Source organism: Argiope bruennichi, chromosome 3 (genome assembly GCF_947563725.1).
Source record: "Argiope bruennichi chromosome 3, qqArgBrue1.1, whole genome shotgun sequence".
Lineage (NCBI taxonomy): Eukaryota > Metazoa > Arthropoda > Arachnida > Araneae > Araneidae > Argiope > Argiope bruennichi.
The window spans coordinates 38060885-38084954 of NC_079153.1; the positions used below are offsets into that span (position 1 = coordinate 38060885).

General features: G+C 25.9%; 2 long non-coding RNA genes across 4 annotated transcripts in view; one reads left to right on the top strand and one right to left on the bottom strand.

Moving 5' to 3' along the window:
• LOC129964049 (uncharacterized) overlaps positions 1-24070 on the top strand; it is a 134971-nt gene that overhangs the window by 48803 nt on the left and 62098 nt on the right. For both annotated transcript variants that reach the window (XR_008784055.1, XR_008784056.1), the window contains exon 3: positions 6276-6321. This is a non-coding gene — a long non-coding RNA (uncharacterized LOC129964049). The remainder of the gene's footprint in view (positions 1-6275; positions 6322-24070) is intronic.
• LOC129964050 (uncharacterized) overlaps positions 19376-24070 on the bottom strand; it is a 145347-nt gene continuing 140652 nt past the window's right edge. For both annotated transcript variants that reach the window (XR_008784059.1, XR_008784057.1), the window contains one exon: positions 19376-19570. This is a non-coding gene — a long non-coding RNA (uncharacterized LOC129964050). The remainder of the gene's footprint in view (positions 19571-24070) is intronic.

The window sequence follows — 24070 nt, forward strand, 5'->3', positions numbered from 1 at the left end:
TTAACGATTCTAATACGTAATTACTAGGCACCCGTGACTACCTATATTGAAATAAAAAACATAGTGTTAAAAAATTCAAAAGAATGTTTTGTAAGCTAAAAATTTCTGGCAATAAAACCATGAAAAATTTATGTATCACTAATACCAATAGGCAACATTTATGGGCTTCAAAATAGTTAATATTGTTATTGGTCATTTAAGACCTACTTTGATGACCAATATCTGGTCATAATACTACTTTAATGACTTCCCCTAGGTTGGAAAATTAAATTATTGTTAAAAAGTTGGTAACTAAAAGACTTTATATAAATGCAATGAATAAAATAATAATGCGACATTATTTTGTTAATCCTTTTCATTCGAGATAGCAATAAGATGCTTAATCATTCACCTAATACAGAAGCTTGTTAATTTCTCTGGAACATAACTGTATATAATTGTTTTTTGAATTTCCCCGCAAAGGAAATCTGCAACTTCTTACCACTCTGTAGATATTTTTAACAATCAAATTAAAATCTACATAAATAAAACATTGACATTCCGTCTTAAATGGTATCTAAGAAGAAATATCCGAATGCAAAGGGCTAATTTATTATTTCTGAATCATCTGCAGGAAAACAGTAAAATAAAATAATTTGAAATAAAATACAAAATATCTTTTTCCATAAAATATTTAATTCAGTACGTTTCTTACTCCAACAAAACTTTTTATTAAAAAAAATCATTTTCAGGTTATAAGTAGGTTGTCTCCTTTAGAAAAGCAATAAATTATTTTAAGATTTTGCTTAATACTTGTAAACACATTTTGGATTCTTTGATTTTTTTATGCCCCATTAAATTGCCTTTGTGACTGAGAAAATTTGAGGCATTTATTTTATATTAATAATATAGTAATTAAATGACTCATATTAGCTATAATGTTCAATTATAATTTTATTAATTTTAAAGTCAATTTTTAATGTACAAATAATTATGCTTCTATGATACAGGATATTTTTTAGTTTGCGACAATAGCTGGTCTATTCATTGAATATAAATTCGTTTTTCAATCATTTTTCACTTTTATTCACTGATTGCAACCTTTCTTTATTTTCTTCGGAAAATACTGATTTCATTCACCTTTTTTGGTTGAAAAATGTACAAGAATGTTATTGTACTTTTTTTTTTTCAAAATTTTTTCGTTATCAGCCGAATATTTCTGGAGCAAAGAAAAAAAAGAAAGAAAGGAAACTTCCCAAAGAATGTAAATACACATTTTTTCACACCGCACCAAATCAAAGAACTTTGAGCAAATAAGTTGTGATGCGGCCATGTTTGAAAACTATTTTATAGGTCCTCCCATTAATAAGAAAAAGAAAATATCATGAAACAAGAATTTAAATGAGCCCGAGCATTTTTCACAGTCTATTCATGGCCTGAGTCTATGGAACTTTTTATATTTATATGCAAACACTGATTTGCTATGCATTTTAGCTCGTTTTTATGCTGTTATTGTGATAGCATGAATGTGAATATTTATCTCGATTATAAAGTTTGTTTAAGGGGTAAGGAGAAAAATTGTTTATCGCCGCAGCACTACGATCATCTTTATAGCAAACAATCATCTTTCACGCTTTTAATGTACATTTTTCCCCACAGCGAGGTCTCAGTACCGAAATGGCCACAAGGCAAAACATTAAGCTCTTAAAAAGCAGACGATGAGATAGTAGTTTTAAAACTGGCAACGACGCCAGTGGTTATGCGAGCGCGACCTATCAGAGGACAAAGAAAACGTGTTTCGCTTAAGGCGTTGTATGTGCTTTACTTATTTTTTTCTTCTTTCTTACTTTAGTTTTAAGGCAAGAAGCTGTTTGAGACAGTATTTTATTCCATCCCTTTACTGTACTTTAAATAGTCTTCAATGTCCAATTTTAAAGTTCTCCGTAGAACATTATATAGTTCTTAACTGCTCATAATCTTCTAAAGATAAGAAAATTAAAATGGTGTGTGCAGTTCTCTGACGAAAGGGGTGTGAATTTTTACACAAAAGAATTTAATTTTTCTTCTCCTTGAACTCTTGGAAACCATTTAAAGAATTGGTCTTTCTTACGAGCCGTTTTATTTTAATGGCGTGAAAAAAAAAAAGTTTTTTTGTTCGTCCCTCCCGTATTAAATGTATTGAGAATTTTACCGTAAGCACATGTATCGGGGAATTATAAAGTTGCAAGTCAAAAATCAGATTGCTCGCGGAAGAAGAAAAATATTTTAATTTGTATCGAAGGAACAAGCGGCTTAAAATTGGAACTGTATTGTCTTTTTATTCTGTTTTTCTCCTTTCCTTTTTTTTTTTTTCTTTTTTTGAGATACCGTTTGCGTGGACATTGAAGTAAGCAAATGGATTCGTATAATAATATACTTTTATTCGCAATTTTCTTTAAAACGAATGATATACAATTATATGGTAGATGTCTCGTAAATTTACCAATTGCTTCTTCCCCCCCACCCTATCAGTTATGATACACAAGGGTATTTATGAAGAGAAAAAGAGTTAAAAAATATCCTTTTTGCATTAAGAAATAAAGATTTTAATTTGTATCTCAAGTGCTAGAAAATTCAAATACGGTAAAGTTATCTATATTTATAATTTTCAAATTTTATAATTCAAATTTTTATAATTTTATTGCCATTGGAAACACACTAAGAATTAATCCTTGTAATACTACATAATTTACTGATAATTTACAATAAATATTTTTCAGCTCCGTCCTTTTCTTTCATATTCCGTTTTTTCCCCTTTATCATTTTTTTTTTCCAAATCCGTTTGCCCTGACATTGAAATAAGCAATTGAATATGTATAATAATACACTTTTATTCACAATTCTCTATAAAACGAAAATTATACAATTATTTGATAAATGTCTAGTAAATTTATCAATTGCTTTTTCCCCCTATCAATTATGGGGCATTAAAATATTTATAAAGAGAAAAATAGTTAACGCATATCCTTTTGTCTTAACGAATAAAGATTTTAATTTGTATCCAAAAGGCTAGAGAAAGAATTTGGAATCAGGTAAAGTTTTATATTTTTTTCTCTTCAGATTTTTGTGATTTTATTGGTTTATTGGTTTTATTATTGATTATTGATTATTTTTTTATTGATTAAATTGGAAACATACTAAGAAATTAACCCTTGTAATATTACATAATTTACTGATAATTTATCATAAATATTTTTCAATTATGTCATTAACTTTTAAAAAATGTCAGCTACTGATTATTTTTGTTTGAAAAAATTTATGGAAATATTTATTAATAGAAAAAGAAACGCTATTGCAAAGACAAGTAAAAATATAACAGCATTTTCTGGCACATGAATTCTGATATTACTTGGGAAATAACATGAACAACTAAAGAACTTAAAGAAAAAAGCTTTTCCCGTTTAATGAATTTCATTCTTGGGTAATTAATGGATTCCTACTGATATTTTTAAGCTATCATAAATAATTTATCTTAACTGTTCAAGCACAGGCGGAAGTCATGCTCTCAAAACCAGCATTCCCTTATTAAATAATTTTGATAATTGTGTTCAAAATAATTTTGACTAATATTAAATTTAATGGTTAATGATTATTTAATTTATAATTAAGTTATAATTTTGATTAATGTTACATTTTGCTGTAATTATTAATATTTTGAATATTGTGTTTAAAATAGTTTTGAATTCTGCTGCTGACGAAAAAGAATAAAACAAGTAAACTGCTTTAAAATGTTTTTTGAAAATTCTTATTTGCCATATTTTTAAAAATCAAAGGCACAAATAAATGTTTATTATCATTAACAACCGGATTTGAAAAGTCCTATAAATTTGGTAGGAGACAAGTGCTCAAAAATATGTAATTACAAAATAAATGTTAGCTTTAAATTTACAAAGGAATCATCATATTCGCATTGGATTAGCTTTATTTTGTAAAGCTATATCCGAACTAAAAAAAAATTTTAAAAAAAATTGGACTTGAGTTAAATTCCTTATTTTTAAACTCGAATTAACTGAAAGCATCTCTCACCTGCTTTGCTTTTAATTTTATCAGATTTGATGATATTTACATTGAATTAGGATATGTTTTAGTCGAATGTTATATAAATAATTAAATAATATCCTAATTCGAAATTTGTTCAATAGAATATATGCTCACTGAGAAGTGGAATTGTTTAAAGCGTGTAGTTTACATTGTTTAAGGAGATTCAATACTCAAAATTATTTTTTTTTTCAGTTTCAACAAATGAACTTTGTTTCAATGTGGATGGAAATTAACCGCGGAAACACAGATTTTTAAAAATTATTTTCCATTTCAATTTCACAAATTTTAAAATTTTCTTGAAAGATGCGCCTTTTAAAAAACACTTCATCCCATTCAGTTTGATTTCCAAATTTTCCTTTTGAATCTTTTTATTCCTTCTGACCTCTTAATTTTTTTTTATTTCTCTCTTCCAAAATAAAAAATCCTTTTTTTATTTACTTTTTATTAAGTTTTCAATACATTACAAATTCTTTTTGAAAAATCTTTATATTAACCTTAATAAATTCCGTGATTTATTTCACGACTAATGTTAAGTTTTAGTTTGTTACTAAAATATTTATTTTTCAAGATTTATGTTTGTTTTAAAAAAATGTTTTAAAAAATTAAATAAAATGTAAGTCAAGAAATTCTTAATTGTAATATTAATTGAATTATCAATGAAAGAAAATATTACAAATACACAAACATGAATGGGGAAAAATTGAAACAGTTGTCTGTTCATTGGTCAAGTCATTCTGAGAATAAAAAGATGAAAAGACTCAGCGTGATATTGATAAGTTCTATTTTCAACTAGTTACTCCTTATTTTTTCCATATTTCTACTTAATTTTTGATGAAATTAAAGTTATGTTTAGATTAAAGATACCACGTTAATTAGAAATTGCCTGGTTGGTATAATTCTAGACTGATTTTGCCTTATGGAATAATGAATGGAATGTTTTGAAATATTTTTTAACACTGCTATTTGTTTATGAAAGAAGCAAAAATTATAATTATAAAGTCTGTTTAAAGATTCATAATGCATTGAAAGTATCTACTGAATTAAAAAAAGTTATTTCAACAGATTAGCACAGCAGTATTAAATTTTTTGTGTACATTTTTGCTAGAACAGTTGCTGAATAATACTGAACTTTTGCAGTGTAACGGGATCTGTAAATAGTGAAGTAGGGACAGTGAAGTGAATAGTGAAGTAGGATATATATATATATATATATATATATATATATATATATATATATATATATATATATATATATATATATATATATATATATATATAATCACTTTCAAAGAGTTAAAAAAATTAGAAATACAAGAGAGAGAAATGCTTTTTGAAGGTAAATAATTTCTGTATTGTCTACCTTAACTATCACGTCTTATATATTTCTGGAATATGTTGAATGCTGAAAGTCAAATTTTGCAAGCATATAGATGTGCAAGTTCGGAAATACCATTTTAATATAGTAAATGGTGTTAGGGAAAAGTTATGTTATACGTTATACCATTTTAAGACACTATTATCGAGATCAAGTTCGAAACCATATTACTGATATATATTTTACTATCATTAAGGATACTACTTTTGTTTTTGGGAAATTATAAACTTTCAAAAAAATATTTAAGTAACTTAATAACTTCTCAAAAAAATTTTTTTTTCAAGGTGAACAGCAAGTTTATATTAGGATTTAAAATAACAATATGAATTATTATACAGTATTTTTGTAGTAGTATAATAAGGGTAATTAATGAATCTTTATTTAGAAATTTTATTTCTGAATATATTTGCCATGAATCAATTAATTGCAATATAATGAGCTCTTTATTCCTATATTTTAAATTTGTGAATGATTTAGTGCATAGTGTAAAAACATAGGTTTGAAATCTTTTATTTAATTATTTATTGCTTGACTTCACTTACCGATTTAAAAAAATCTGGAAAAAGGACAACTGTTTTGAATTTCAAGTCAATTGTCTCCAAAAGAAATATTGGCTGTTCTGGCGTTTCTTCTATTTATTAAAATTCTACTCTTTGTGGCCCTATATCTGTGCCATACCTTAATAGATAATTTTCGTATATATATTTGAAAAAATATTAAAAAAATTAAATAATAGACTTCAAATTTCATTTTTCACCAATAATTTTAAGAAATTCCTGTCACTTTGTGCTTTTATTTCTTAGTTGTTTTGATGCTTAAAAATGTGATATTTTCTTTGCAGATGACTCCTGAATCAAGTCCTAGAGTTTCAATTAGCTGTTAATAAAGTAATTAAATTTTTAATTATTCAGTTAAAATATGGAGTATTTAATTTTTACTATAGAGTTTTAGGGCTTTTTTGGAGTTTTTCTTCTAAATCACTGCAAAATGTAAGCCTTCGCTTAGACTAAATGTTTAACAAACTGAAAACAAGTAAATCAGTTTTGTAGTAAGTTTTAGCACTTAATAAATTTCCAAACTTCCGTCGGATGTAATGATTTAATTCGATATCAATTACAATTTTAGCAGGTTTTTTGCAGGCTTTGTTTTAACTTACTTTATATTTTGTTCCCTAAAGCTCCGTTCACTTCATAAATTTTGCGACAGACCAGTAAAAAGCAAGTCACATGAGGCACAGTATTAGATACTCAATTTCAGCATTATTATCAAGGATCGCGAATTCGGTTCCTGATGCCCCCAATTTATCATATACGTGAGCCAACATTCTCACATTGAGTTAGAGCAGAATTTTGAAGATTGGATTAGGCTCAGGTGTCTTGTTATCTAAAAAAATATAACTACTTTAAATTACAGACATTAATTTTTTTACTTGCCAAAGGTCTATTCCAAATGTCATTCTTGCCAACTTAAGAAATGTCCTTTTCGGACATTCTATTCTTTTATATGTTCTTATCTTCAATGTTGGGATACCATCTGACCAACGTTGATGGTTGGCGATATAAAATATCTCAGCATAATAAACTCAACATATGAATTTTTGATTGGTACTTTTAAAAGATATCTGTCAAGTACTCTGAGTATGAATATTAGGTATGAAAGATATCTGTCAAGTAATCTGAGTATGGATATTATGTATGAAAGATATCTGTCAAGTAGTCTGAATATGCATGCTAGGTGTAAAAGATATCTGTCAAGTAATCATTGTATTCATATTAGGTGTAAAAGATATCTGTTAAGTAAGCATTGTATGCATACTAGGTGTAAAAGATATCTGTTAAATAATCATTGTATGCATACCAGGTATATAATTTATCGAAAATGATAACTTTTTAACTTAAATATCCATCCCCATTAAACAATGAGGTAAGTCTCAAAATAGAGCTGGCACAGCTACAAAATAGGAGTCCAGATTTTAAAAAGAAATCAGACCAATCAGAATTTACAGTTAAATATGATTTCCTCAGTTTGAAAGTTAAAGGTTATCTTTGAAAGTACTCAAAAGCATTTCAAAATTAATTTTGGAATTTTTTTTGTTGTAATAGTTTATTTCTCTTTTAATCCAATTCTTCAGTTACTAATAATATTAATCAATAACTAATATTAAAACAATTATAATATCTGGATAGCAAATACTTAAATACAAATTCTTTTAGAAAATTATACCGCAATTCTGCTGCAAAGATTGAGAAAAGCAAATAATATGATTAAAGCCATTTTTGTAATATGATATTCAAACTAATTTCATAAATAATAATTATAAATAAAATGAAAAGAAAATAGAAAATGCGTTGAATTGATTTTTAAATGAATATATAATTGAAAATTTAGGTTTTTATCAATTTTGCATTTGCATTTATTAAAAGATTTAATTCGCTTAATTATTTGAGACATTTAAGTTTTAATGCTGGTTTCCATATTACGAATTTTAGAAGAAAAAAATGATTAATATAGTAATCTATGAAATAATGTAATACAATTCTCAAGATGATATAAAAATTTCCTAAAATTGCTCCTCTAGGAAAATAAATCATTTTTAAACAACTGGTGCATTAAAAATTAAAATTAGAAAATACATATTAAGTGAGTACGAGAAAAGATAACACGGATGCATAACTTATTCATTGTAACAATAAACTATTTTAATTGTGCTTTTCAATGATGCAATTTAAATTCATGTGTTTTCATTTTGCATTTTAAGAGCAGATTCAGCATTAATTTTTAAAATAATTTCAATTTGAACTTCATATCAATTATTTATACATAATATCATAATTCTGAAGCTGTTTTCTTCACTCATCTGACTTTAATGTTTTGAAAACAATAAGATAATTGTCTCCGAATAGCTTTAAGAAATAAATAAAGAATTAAGCTTATTTTAAAGTGTAAAAATATTTGGGCGACTTTCGACATATTCAATATTATGAATAGTTTATAAATTTTTAAAATTCGTTTATATCTGTATAGCGTTACCAATGTCATCTATACTTTCAATAGAAGAAATCCTCTATGGAATTTATGTATGAAATTGGCCTCCACTTATTCATAAAAAAGTTTAAATTGTCTATGAAATTTCGTTTTCTTATTATCTCAGAAAAGAATTTTCTTTAAGTCCGAAATAATAAACAGTAAGTATATTTTTTGAATACCAATGATTTTATACAATTATGACTGACAAGCAAAAAATACTCATCAAAGTGCTCGTAAATAATTAATATATAGACATAGAGATTAATCTCTAAAAGTACTATTTTTGAGTGAGCAAAAGGACTCATTACTAAAAGAAAATCAGCTTTAATTAAATAATAGGCAAAAGGATTTATTATTAAATATTACTCGCTTCCAATTAACAGGGCATTTTAAGATATTATTAAGACATATACTTACACAATGCTTATCATTCATGTCAGACGATATTTGGGTTCAAACCCTGCAATTGCCAAGATCAATCGTCTGTAAGGCCCGCAGAGTAAAATGTTCTAATAATAGCAGTGAAAAATGCATGTGACTGGTTCTTATAAAATGTTGCAGGTCGAGAAGACTTCTTAAAAACAGACTTTTATTTCTTGAGACAAACAAACAAACATTTAATACATTATAAAATATCACACCGACACAGACTACGAACACAAGTAAAAAAGAAAATCTGAATCTACGTCTAAGCATCTACGTCTAAGCATGATCTATGCATCTAAGTATCTACCGTACGAGTGCTTCCGCTCTTATATATATAGTGAAAAACATTTGCATAACATTTGCATAAATAATTGGAAGCATCATTTCACTTCATTTGATAAATCATTGCGAACGAGGTTCGAATCATCAACATTTTGTGTACACGCATTCGGATGGAAAGAAAATATGAAACGAGCATCCTATTTTTGCTAACAATTCATCAATGGACAGACGAAGAAATTTTATTATGAACCTCAGCGGTTTTAACTCTCTTTCCATCAATATTCGATTTTATTATATTCATTTATAAGAACGATAACAACTTCTTGTATTCCATAAAGTGAGTTTAAAATTGGTCTATCATAGACTACTTCTTGCAGCTTCAAATCCCCCCCTCCGAAAAAATTTAAATTTAAAAAAAAGAAAGAAAGAAAAATGTCCTTTTTCTCCTCTTTATTTACAGTTTAACTTTTGTTTTTGTTTACAATAGAAAGCAGATTTTTTAAATTTCAAATCGGGACCTTCTAGAACCCGGACCATTCATTCAGGGAACTAAAATTTGTTTAAAATGCAGAATATAAATTCAAATAAAAATAAATAGATAGAATAAAACATTTAACTATAAATTTTTATAGACATTAAGGCAATAATTGTTCTTATTTTTAATATTTCTCCTTTAAATTAACTCTCCCTAATTGATCCTATTAAAAGAGACCATAATCAAAGTATTCGAAAAATTATCTAATTAATGTATCTTTTACTTCATTTAAATATTTAAAGGAAGTCATCAGTAGCAGACTTTCTAAAATTTTTTAATTGAATTTATCTTTTTTATCATAAATAAGTTAATTATTTGTGTAAAAAAATAATTGAAATGTTTTATTTAAACTTAGATATTTGGTGACTTGATTTTTTTTTTATATTTTCAATTCTTTTGGCGCTATAATTTTCCAGGAAAGTCTTAACTGAACAATATAATTCATTTTACAAATATTTTTGAGTCTGGTACTCAATAATTCATTATTCGATGAGAAATCTAAATATAAATCGTGATTTGAAAAGAAAGGTTAGTGAAATGCTTAATAGCATTATTGGTAATAATAAATACATAATGATTTAAAAACCAAAAAAATAAAGCAGTCAGAAGACTTTGTAATTTATTTTTACTAACCGCATTTACTCTTTGATTCATTTAGGCACTCAAATTGAAAGCCTTTAGAAGTTTAAACAAAAATATTCTTTTAGCAAAACAGAAATTTTTAATAATTTGCTAATAGATTCGTGGAAATTATTTTCTCAGAATTCTTGAAGACAAATTTCGTAGCTTCTTTATTTTTACTACTACAATATGCAAATATAAAAAAATCTTTTAAAAAAATAAATATATATTACTTAAATCAATTTTTAGGACATTGATTGCATTTTCATTGTAATTTATGAAACTGAAGAATTCTGTTTAATAAATGAAATACAATAGACCGTTAAAAAACATTGTATAATCTTAAAAATGCTGTTAATAATTTTCAAGATTCCCAAAAGCCTTTACTTTCTGTATATTATTTTATAAAAGACTATAACATACAAAATTTGATAATATCATAAAAAATAGTATAGAATAAATTTCATTGTGACAGGAAATAACAAAAATATTTCTATGAAAAAGTATTATAAAAATTTATTCTTAACCTTGTTCATTAATAAATTGGCGTATTTTTGGATAAAACTTAACAAAATGTTAAAACAAACAAACAAACAAATGTATAACAAAATGTTAAAATAAATTTATTAAAAACTTGCTGTAAAAACCTATTCAAAACGGAAAAATAATATTTTATTGTCTTAATCATTAGAAATGGAAAAGACCAAGGTAAATATTAATAGCAACAATGAAAACACTTTGAGTTTCGCTTCAAGCGTAAAATATTTTATAAAATATGCATGTTTTTTTTTCATAAAAATTCATTAAAATAGTAAAAAATTTCCTGCAGCAAAAAATTATCATTATAAATTGCATAATTATTATCATGTGAGAACATGATGTTGTTTTGGTTAGGGGTTTTGAAGCTCGAAATCGAGTTGGCAATGAATGAAGCATAAATGGCAATTTTCATCATCATCTTTTAATCGCATGTATTTTTTTACCTGCTTTTACCAGTAATGCATTATTATTATGTATGCTTCTTTGAAAGCAGATGCGTTTTTAAAAGGTTGACCTGCTTAAACTGGTTAATGACTTAAATTAATTAAGACAGATGATGACTTAAAAATAATAATGTTCTCACATGATAACTTGAAATTTGCGATTGTAGATTCCATTTTTTAATATTTTTTTTCTATATATATTAATATCATTGGAGTTGTTCAGCATTATAGTAAATGTAATCAAAACCGTATTGAGATTTTCTTGTATTTGTGATTTACTTTATTTAGTTTAAATTAATTTTTTTTAATTTTAAGATTATGTAACAATTATTTTTGGTTTGCAATATTTCCGAATGCTTTCGCTGAAAGACTCTTAAAATTTCGCTTTACTTTTAATTAATTAAAATTTTTAAAAAATGTAACAGCTGTACTTTTTTATCCATCAAAGTATACATTCCAAGCTTTAGGACAAATGACCTGATTTGTTAAGTGCCAACACACATAGACGTACATTCTACTTTATTAGTTGTAGAGATATCTGTTAAACTGAATGATTATTGTTGGTTAAATTTATGAGAAATAAAAAAGTGAAATTACAGTGTTAGGTAACATGCATTTATATGTTATATAATAAGGATGGTCACGTTTGCATACAAACTGGACGTTTACGGACTTGACGGCATTAAGAAGGGTCATGGACTTAATAAGCATAATAGGTTTGAGTCTGTCGAATTGCGTGGTTTAAATGTCTGTTACAATTTTATGTTTAATGTACCTGTCTATTTTGAAAACCAAATTTTAAACAAGCATCACAACTTTTTTAAGGTTTTATTTGAAAACTTGCCCCTTTGCATTTTCAAAGTAATTTTTACTTTTTTTTTTTTTTTTTGATAATTAGAAAATATCTGAATTTTATTTTAATAGAGTTAAATTGTTAAAAATGTATCTATAAACACTACAACAAATAATCGTTTTTCATTGTTTTCATATACGTTATTTGAAAAATTTTCGATTTCGCACCTGATTGTAATAAATACTCATTTGAGTCAAGAAAACTTCAAAGAAAAAATTTTAGAAACTGGAAATTTAAAAAAAAATGATTTACCCTCCTGAAAAAAGAAGGAAGTTTTTAGATGGAATAAAAACTTCCCTACAATCTAGAAAGTTTTGATGAAAACTCCTTTTATTCATCTCATTGAAAATAAAAACATAAACTTTGAATTCGATTTTCTCTAAGTGTAGCATTTCCATTAAATTCTACTAAAAATATTTTCCTGAAATTTTGCCTATATTTTCTTTATAGTACTATCAGAGAAATGAACCAATATATCTATAAGTGCAATGATAAAGTTCTCTCAAGCGGGGCAATTTTTTAGCTTTGAATTAAGACCCAAATTCAAGAAAAAAAAATGTATGTTTTCACATTTGAACTCTTGTAACTGGCAAGAATTGTGAATTATTATTAAACTTTTTCTTCAGTCCTTAGCTTATCCTTAATGCAATAATTCTAAGTTATTGCAAAAATTGGGAAAATATTTAAAGTAAAAAAAACACATACGTTATATTAAATTATTGCATAAATGCTAGCTGAAAGTGGAAAAAAAAATTCTTCAAATATCATTATTTTAAGAAAAGGCTTCCGAATGTAGTCGGATACTATAAAAATAATTAGTTGTGAAAACATGAAAATCAGATTATGCGTAAATCCTTTATTTGAAATTAAATACATTTGATTTTGGGATACTAGCCGCCTTTGACAACTATCAACTGTGTACCTCGTAGTTGCTGGTTGTCACAGGCGGCTAGAAGTTAATAATAGTATCAAGAAAAGTACTGGCATTCCTTGATATGCAAAGTAACCAGTTTTTTTTATATTACCAAATATCAACAGGATTCTGAGATTAAAAAAATCAATTTAACCCAAATCGTGTATCAAAGAATTTTTAATTTCTTTTTAAATTTTAAAAAGTAATGACGAAAGAAGTGTTTTGTGATTCGTCATTAATAGTATATATGTTAAATAATATATAAAGATGTTTCAGAGATTCGAAATTTTTAAGAAAAAAGTGAATTAAAATATAAATAATTTCTTTCGCAATTCTTTTGATCTGTGAATTTATTTAACTAAGAAATTTATTAAAAACTGATAAAGGTATTTGAAATGAAAGTTTCATAAATGAAATGGATATTAGCTTCGTTTACCCAATATTGATTCTTCTTATTCAAATGTATCACACGCTAATTTAGAAATCTGCAAAACATTTTGCCTGGTGGCGTAATATTTAATAATCTATTTTACAAAAATTAAAAGTAAAGGGACTAAGAATTTCTTCTGAAGAAAGACATTAAATGTATTATGTTTTCTAAAATTTAAAAAATCCGAAATAAAATTAAAATTAAATTCGTGTATGATTTCTATGTTATTTTGATTGATTTTAGTTTCGAAATATTTTAAAAATCTGAAAATCATCACTTTTCTCTCCATTACAGAAATCATATTTTATCTTATCGATCTCTTTGCCGACATTGAATCCAAATTGCTTTAAAAACTGTTATTCCGGATACTATTATATTTCAAGTGATAGGATTTTTAATGGGTTCAATTTTATTTTAATCAATTATATTATGTTATATATTTTTTAAATCCAAAATAGTTCTAAGAAGTTCAAAGTTCATTAAAAACTCATTGAAAAGCATTTTAAAAAGAAAGAGGATTAAAAATTAAAAAAAAATAATATATAAAAATCAGGATTATCTCCTCAAAACCTACTTGCGCACTCTTTAAAAAATTAAGTCCTGTTTATACGGCTTAGTCCTGTGTTAATGGAATGATTGGCTGTAATTAAAAAATAATTTTCTATGAATTATCCCCTTTATTCAGCATAAAATTGTGGAACTTGAGCAAAGCCACGATTACTTTGCATGGCATTGGTGAACGATAGTTATTAAATATAGATTTATGGCATGAATCTGGCATTTTCTCTGGCATGATTTTTTGGGACGATCAATATATATGTGATTAATATATGATACCTGAACATGTGATACCTGAAAATCGAGTATGTATTTTGGGACCCTTTCTCCAACCAATTGAAACCAAAATTGGATATAGAACGACAATTGTCTTCATAAGATCATATACAAAAATTTATTTTTCCAAGTCACTGTATTTTTGAGTTGTTGAGTTTGCATACATGCAGACTGACAGATGATCAGTTCTTTGACAAATTGTATTAAAAATTTGTCATGGATCTGTATCTTAGATCCTAAAAAAGTATACCAAAATTGATATAACTAACACTTTACAATTTGTAATTATGGTATTCTCTTGAATTTGGACAACCAGACAGACTTCCTGTGAATTAATTTCATTCAAAATTTGATAGATATCTACAAACCGAATCTACATACCGAATTTCATCTGTCTAGCTTTAAATGCTTGTGGGTTATCCTATTCACAAATATGTCTAATATCAAAATTTTCGAATTCCGAGAACTCTGAAATGTAGAGATTCGTCAAAATCTTGAGTTCGAATGTTTTTACTATTACAGTACTTTCTCTATGTAAGCTTCGTACATGAGAGAGTAAAAATGGCTTAATTTTAAAGTCAAGCTTCATTTAATCTTGATATCTTAATGAGTCGATATCCTTGGTATCCATTATGGTTAGTAGAATTTATAAACATTTACAATGTTTAAAAACTATTTCGATCCCCCCCCCCCAACCTAGTAGAGAGTCTATCTTCCGATCAGCTGTCCCATCAATCCCTCTGCTCTACTATGAATCCAAAAGTTACAAATCATGACACGCGCTGGTTACGGGTGCAGTTCATTCACCTTATCCCCAACCCTTCCCCTCACCCAGGGGCCCACTCTTTTTAACCCTCTCGGGGACCTAAAGAGGCCTCCTCAACCCTATCCCTGCAACTTTTTCTCATCCGCATTTTGCAGCTGTTTTTCCATCAACCTATTCTTCCCTAAAAATCGTAATTTTTTTAAACCATTGTGCTCTATCCGGGATGTACGGGTTACACAATCCTTTTTTTGCTCTAACCACCGAGGAGAATCTCCAAGGGCAAAAAGGGGTAGGATCTACCATGTAGGTCAGGGTCGATCATTCGGATATTTCTTGTCTGACTTCCGGACTGTCAACAGCAAAAGGGGTAGTCTTGTTCAAATACTTGAATTTCAGGTAAATGTTATAAGTAACGAGCAAAATTAAATTTTAAAATTCATCATAATCTCATAATCTTTATCAACAAGTACTTTATAGGATCATGTAAGTAACTCTAAGAATGTTCTTTTTTCTTTGATGAGTGCAATTTAATGTGTTGTTGAAAAATGACAACTACTAATATTTAATCAATGTCCGCGTGATACAACATATTGCTATAATAATTATTTTATTGTTATAGTTAATCATATAAGTCTCTTTTTTTTTTTTTGCTTCTCATTTTATTATTTAATCCTATATTAATCCATATTATTATTTTCTTGTTCTACAAATTAATGATAATCTGAATTTAAGTAACCAACTTCAGCAGCAAATAGGTACAATCATGTTTATATGTTTCAATTTTAGTTAAAAATTTTAATTTATATAAATGCAATAAATAACTTTTTTTGTTGAAATCAGCTATTATTTCTTCAAACGTGCGAGGAATATTACCGATTTTCCTTTTATTTGACAATACAAATTATTTGACAGTTTATTATTGATTGAAATTTCCAATTACTCGCTCTCCTATTAATGACTGTCATCATTTTAATCATTTTAAAAGTGATTTCTATAAATGATTAAAATATTTAATGGATAAATTGATTGATGGAATTGTCTGTCTCTGTTTTCCTGTTTATCTCATTGACACCTTCATTAATATAATCAATTATTTCTGTAATATGATAAGATTGCAGGAATTACACATCGAAATTTAGATTATGCATAAAGCCCTTCATTGTTGATGCTACATTATTTTACTGATAAGGAAAATCACGGGGTGCTTTTTTGACTATATAAGTAATGTTTGGAGTTTTAATTTTCCCTGTATTTCAGATCGATTTAATATGTACTCTTACATAATGTTTCAATCTATTTTATTGATAATCTTAATCTAAAAGTTATTGATAAGAAATTGTGAAAAAAAAATAGCTTCTTGTTATTATATATAAAATACTGTTTTCAGTATTTATAATTGAGCTTTTTAATAAACTAGTAAATGATTATGTATATTTATGATAATGTAAACTTTAAAATTAGATATAAATGATGATGATGTAAACCTTGATGCAAAAATGGATGTTTTCATGATGTAAATATTGAGATAAACTTTTTTTTACATATGATCGAATGTATTTTATTTTAATTGATAGATTTTAAAAATTCGTTTTAGATTAAATAGGTAATATTTAATTGACATTTAATGTTTTTGTCTTTTGATTTAAATATTTAAAATTATTACTCAAAATCTACAGGATCCGTAGCAAAGAATGGATGCTTTATTGGAGACTTACAATCATTTTTGTCACAACAAATAAGTCGAGAAAAAGATAATATGGCTATTTATTCTGTAGGTCTAATGAAAATGTACTAAAATTTCACAAAAATAGTTTATCCAATTCATAAATTAAATAAAATGATTATAAATAAATAATTTAAAAAAATTATTAAAATATAAATTAATTAAATTATTAAAATATTAGAATCTTTTGCATTCAAAAATTCTCTTATATAGTTAATGAATAAAGAATAAATATGTATTTCTTAAAGTAAATTTTTTGTAGTATATATTCAATTAAAAATAAGTTTTCTTCATTCATTTAGTCATAATAAAACTAATAATTAAGAGTTCAATCTGCATTTTCATAAACAATATCAACCAACGACCAGCTAGTTTGCTGGAAATATTGATTATGTTTAATATATTAAGCCTAGCTTGATTTTAACTATTATCTCATCTATACATCTACGCTATAAATGCGCATTATGTTATTTTAATAACTTTACACCTTGTTTTTGTTTATTGTGTACTTTACATAAACATTCCTAATGGAGTCGAGACCGGAAACATCATAGTACCGTTAAAAGCTTAGGTCCTATTTCCTTAAGTCCTTTTTCAAGTTGCACACTGGCTTTTGCAGCAATACAGTTTTCCCTTATGATTCATCATGCAAATCGCACAAATAATTTTTTTAAAAAAATTTCTTCCTTAACTAACAATAATGAAAGTTAAACACGATATTAAATGTTTGAGGAAACAATTAGGACGGTTGGTTTGAATTTCATTGCATGAATAAAATTTATTATTTAGAACTATGCAAAAGAATATATATATATATTTTTAATTTTCAGAATTCTGGAAAAAAACTTTATGATAATAAAATTGGTTAAAATAAAATAAAAAACAATTTTAAAAACGTTTAATAAACTTAAAAATCAATTCTGTTCTGTAATATTTTCTGGCTGTATTGCAGAAAAATGTCAACATTTCATTTAATTTTTAAATAATTAAAATTCCATTGCTCGGATGTGTTCATTTCCACCTTCCAACCACTATCAAAATGGTAACTCTAGATTAAGCAGTATGCATATGTGTGTGTGTGCATGTGTGTGTACGTGCACATTTTAGATCCTAGTTATGCTACAGTTTGAAACTATTTCATCATAAATTAATTCATTCCATTTAATTGATGTAAATGAAGTGTATATATCGTACGTAATATTACAAAATTAAAATGCAAAGGGGTATTGGATCAAAAATTGTTAAAGATTGAAAACTAAAAATCATTAATGATTGTTATATTATAAATTCAACAGTCATAATCAGTAAGAAAGCTGAAGTAACATTTTATTTGTCAAATCAGTTTTTATATTTTATAACAAATGCATATTAATCGAATCTTATTTAATCATTTAACAGAGTTATTTTAATGAATGGATATTCAAATATTCGTTAGGTATATCCCAAAGTTGTAGCTAAAGGATTAATGGATAATTCCATTGCGTATAACAGGTAAAATCTAAATTAAACTTCCTTTTTTTTTAATTATTTACTCTCTTAAGAAAGCTGCATATTTAAGTGCTTCTGTCAATAAACAACTCTTCCATTTTTCTAAAAAAAATCAAAATATTTAACACATTCATTGCCACTACTTATTACTGACATTCGGACTATCTATCCAATTAGATTACTTTATCTTTGGTATAACTCGACTATAATAGGGAAATGGTCATCTGATTAGATAGATGGCTCGCTTCAATTAAATGGTAGATATGAACCGCAGGTGAATCATACGACAATCAACGTGTTAAAATAAAATAAGAATCAAAGATTAAACTAAAATATTATATGAAAAAAATATTATTTGTGAATTAATAATGCTAGTGAAATTGTTTTGATTCGTTTAGTGAAGTACGAGACGAGAAAAATATTAAAGTAGTATGTTTATTTCTCCTGTACCAAAATCAAGTAATCATGAAAAAACAAGTTGTAGCAATAAATATTATAATTTCCTAACAAATTACAAAATTATATGCTTAAGATTTATTTGATTTAGTATTAACTCAGATAATTTAATTTTATGCTAAAATTCTCAACAACTATTTCTTACTCTATTTCTTAATAAAATGTTTTAAATTCCAGTTAGGATATGGAATTTTTGTAGTAATCCCAAATGTAAAACATTTTTTTAAAAAAATTAATCTGTCTTTTTTAGACATCTAAAATTCAACAGATACATTTTGAAATAATATTAATCCAATGACATCTTGTTGTTTTTCTTCCAGTCACGAGTGGAGTTTTCTTTGAATTATCTCAAATTCTATTTTGGTAACTTTAACTATAATTTTCATTTAATTGCCCCATTTATCCGGAATTCAGTTTTTTCCAGTTTTCTTATTTGAATTATGTTTAATCTTTTATTATATTTGTGTTATCAATTACTGCTTAACATTCTGCTGTGTTTATCTTTACATTTTTTTTTATGACTGTAATTGTTTGCATTCTACGTTTACCTTTAACCAAGAACTTTCCTTAGGCTTTATATATATTTCATGAAAGCCTCAATACAGCCATTTTTTTAAATTTATTTTTCTAAAGTTTCCACAAATATGCCTGATTGACTTGTTCTTTCTTCCACGAATGCTTGATCTTCACTGGTGTGGAGATTTTATACACATAACTGCATGCAGTGACAGTAGAATAGCATCAGCATTTTGCGGCAGGTATTTTTTTTTCGAAGATTTCATTTATTCAGATGAATCACCTGAAAATTAGAAATTGATGATTAAATATAGATAAGTAAGGCGATCAATAACTACAGTGAATTTGATTGCAATAAAAAGAAATATAGCAAGGGCACTTCGATTATTTAGCATTTTTTTCTGGTAAATTCCTTTCAATTCTGACGAATTTCAACATAAATTAGAACATTTACTTGTACTTTTCATAAATTATTTTCAAATATAAAGATAGCATAAGAGTGACTTCTAAGTAAAAAAAAGAAATTCAAAATAAAAATACATGAATTTGAAATAATACTCATTTACTACATTTTAAATCAGAAACTGTAGACTTATAAAATTAAAAAAAAACATCAAGATGTTAAGAAATGGATAATTTTATTTTTCTTTACGATAAAATAGCATTTTTTGGTAAAAAATAATAAGAAATAAATATAAATTATAAAAAATCCGGAAACAGGTTTTTGAATTCTCCAAAGGCAAAAATTGGCAAAAGAGACGATGCAATAATAGGTATTGTTATCTCCATTTATTGTTTCTCCATTTTGCTTTCAAGATAATTATGCAAAAAACAACATAATGATATATATAAAAAGCATTTGTATCGAAAATAATATTTATATTTTCTAAGTAAATATACTGATCTTTCTTTTTGAAGTAAATTCCAAGGTGAAAAATTTGTAGGCAAAAATATTTAGCCACTGAAAGAAAAGTTGTTTTTCATTGAAGCTGTTTCAAATACAGTGTACTTCTTATTTATTAATAAGAATTAAATTGAGAATTTGAGATTTCATTTTTTTATTATTATTAAAAAAATTGATTTAAGAAATGCTTTCTTCACAACTTCTGTGATTCTAAAGTCCTTATTTAGCTAAATAGATTCTCAAAGGGGAAAAAATACTATTTTCAGAATGCATTTCAATAAAAAGTATATTAAATGATTGCGCAGAAATAATTATTTATTATTTCTTTCATCACTGCGTACTGAACACTTGATAGACCACTTTTTTTGTCTTGAGTTATTTTTGTATAGCCAACATGCGCTCTATATTATCTTTTAGTATATTCCCTATATAATATGATGAAGGTAGATAATTATACTGCTAACTCATACATTTAGCAATTATACAAGGATATTAGATAGCGAATTAGATAAATATCAACATAAAATAAAATATTTGTGCTTTTATCATCAAAATAAAGTAATGACAAAAGCAGACATTTTATGTACTATCTAATGTCTTCATAAATTTTTTGATGTGAATTAAGAATACGTGATTGTTTTAAAAGGCATGCTTAATCCTGCATTTTCAATACATTAATAATCTGGCGCATAATCTTTTAATTATCGAAACGCTTAAGTAGAATGTTCAATCATTCATTGTTTGGATGCATATACTGCTATTTTATGCATGTAATTTAGAAATAAACCTTTCAAACCTTTTTCTATTTCACTTTTTTTTATAACTCATCGGCATAAAGTGAGATATATTTTCCTTCATTTATTTCTTAAAACATACAATACAAACCCATACAATATTGAAGGAACAAGCTTTGCTTCTTGTAAAATATAGTTAAGATGGATTCAGAATTTTCTATCAATTTCTAATTTTCATCGATTTTAATTTTTATGATAGCATTTTCCACATTTTTCTTTCTAAAAATTTTATTAGCATACCTTGCTTTTAAATCTGGCTACACTGCAAGAATTTCAGATGCAATTTATAAATAATTAGAATTTTTTCAACTTTCTAATTTTTCTATTTCAATATATAAATATTTTATGTTTATCGTATAAATTTTACGTATCCTAAATAAATTAATTAGGTGAAACAATTATGATAAATTATTTTCAGAATCCTATAGAATTTTTTTTCTATTTAAGAGAAAAATAACCTATCATTAGATTCTTGCTAATTTATTATTGTAAAAATATTTGTACCAGAAATTTATAGTATCCCCGGCGTTATTGGGGATTAAAATTCTTTCACATATAATATTTTTAACGTAGAAAAACAAATATGCATACATATTTGTTTCTACGTTACATACGTATACATATTTTTTTCTGCTTTCGTACAAAATATTTTAATATACAAAATCCTTTTTAAAAAATAGTATTCAAATAAAAGAGAACTTAGAAAAACGGTAGTCGAATAATTCAGTCTTATCATTTCCCAGCAGAAGAATGCCTAAAGATATTTCTGATTTAAAAATAATCTGCGCAAATTTTCTAAAGAATTAGTAGCAGCAATTGAAGTGGAAAAAAAAAAATTTAAGTAAAATTGTTGTTAAAAAAGTAAAATGATTATCTTAAGGATGATATAAGTTACACTATTGCTGTTGTTAAACTAATGTTTTACTTGATCATAATAACTTTACTTTTCTTTATTCCGTTTTAGCGATAGGCTTATACTTTCTTTTAAGGATTGTTAGGCCACTACTTTGAAACAAATGAACAACTGCAAAAGGATGTGCATTGAAATAAAATAGAAATTTTAAAAAATGGTAATAGAATAATTAAAAATCAACATTGATTTTAATTACGTTTTAAAAATATCGTAAATACTGTAAAGAAATGAAATTGATATGTTTGAAATGGTAAACGTTTCGTATTTTTTTATAATCTTTTTTTCTGGGATAATTTCCTCTTCAGTTACTCTGAAAAATCGTGAAACTTGGGTTAATTTCTAATTAATTGAATATTTAATTAATTTTTCATTTCGAAAGGATGATAGTATTCCTTCTCTTTTTCTGAAGAACAAGTGTACAAAGTTTAATTAGAATCGGCCCATTGATAGGTGTGGAACATACGAACATATGCAGACAAAAATTACTTTTATTTAATTTTAGATAAATGTAAGTAACTTCTTTTATTTATTCTTCAGACTAAAATATATATCATAAAAAATATTCATGAGTTTCCTATTCCTTGTTTCATGAAGAAGTTGGTCTATTTGGCGACGGAAAATTTCGTTAATTAAATTTAATTCAATTCTACTCTCTTCATTTACTATAGAAAACTGAAAGTTTAATTTATTTACATAGACATATTTTTATATTTATATTTTTACCTTTGTATAAAACATATTAATTTTAATTAATCTGCATTCCTCAGTCCTTATTTCACTATAAATTTTTTGACATATCAGTTTCTAAAATCATTTCACATATTATCTTTTCTTCTATCTCTTTTCTTTTCTTTTTTCTTTTATCTCTTTTCATTGTTGATGAAATAACGTATTTTATACTATAAACGTATTTTTTTACCTTCTGAAAACAGTAATATTTTCCTATTTTTGTTATTGATTTATTTCATATCGTTTTTCATCTACAAAAAATACGTATAAGAAAGAAAATAAAAAGCTCAAGATAACTTATATGTATAGAAACTTAGTAAAATGTCAGTTTTACAGAAAAGTAAAAATTTGTAAACAAATTGAAAGAGTTCAGAATGTGTTTACCGATCCTAATTTATTCTATCCTCTTCTTTTCAAATAAATTATTAGAAAACGATTTCGATTCCGCTTTTGATGTTTGAGATCGTATGTTAGATATTTCTTCAAAAAGATTTTTGATTTCCAGAATTAGAACAATAAATAAAGGGCAAGTCTCAAAAATAATCAAACATTATTTTCTTTGACATCAAAAGAGAAATGCAAGCAATATGTACAAAATAATAAACAGTTCTTTCAATTAATCTCATTAATAACTTCGGAAGTCCAAACGGTCTTGTTAATGTTGATTCAATAAACATCCATTTTTAAAATGATTGCAAAAAAAATGACTAAATAATTTAAACAACAATAATAATATAAAAAATAGTAATGCATTAAGAAACAACAGCATTTTGTATATTTTAACTGGATTTATATATTTTTGCAGTTTAACTTTTTTTTATATACTTTTTACCCAAGAATTTCTAGTTTGGAATCGAACTATAATCCACATTTCATTAAAATTATTGCAATGTTTCCCTTCAGCTGCTTGAATATGATTTCTAACTGAGTGGCTTAGTATTTTTAATACAGATTATAACAACAATAATGAAAAAGAATCAACACTTTTAAAGAAAGAGGTACTATATTTTTTGTAGCAAAGAAAACAATTTAACTTAAATAAATCGATCATTTCCATCATTTTGTTATATACATTAAATACTTATAAAGTTAACTACAAATCCATAAAAATATTGTTTTGTCTAGGCTCAGATTTTGAAAAAGATTTTGCAATTAGGACTTTTCCATTCGTATCAAAGATCTTTCTCCTTTTCGATTTGTTCCTCTTGATATCTTATCAAAAATAATATTTATTTTCGAAAGAAAATAAAAATGAAATTATTTGATTTGCTTTTAGTCGAAGCTTCTTCTGGATTTACAACTTCTTGTTATTTTTTTAGATACGCAATCTCAGTTGTAAGGTTTAATTTGTTCTGAAAATTTTACATTAAAATTGCATTAGATTATGTCATCTAAAATCTATCATGAAATAATTTTTATATGGAATATTTTTATGTAAATTAA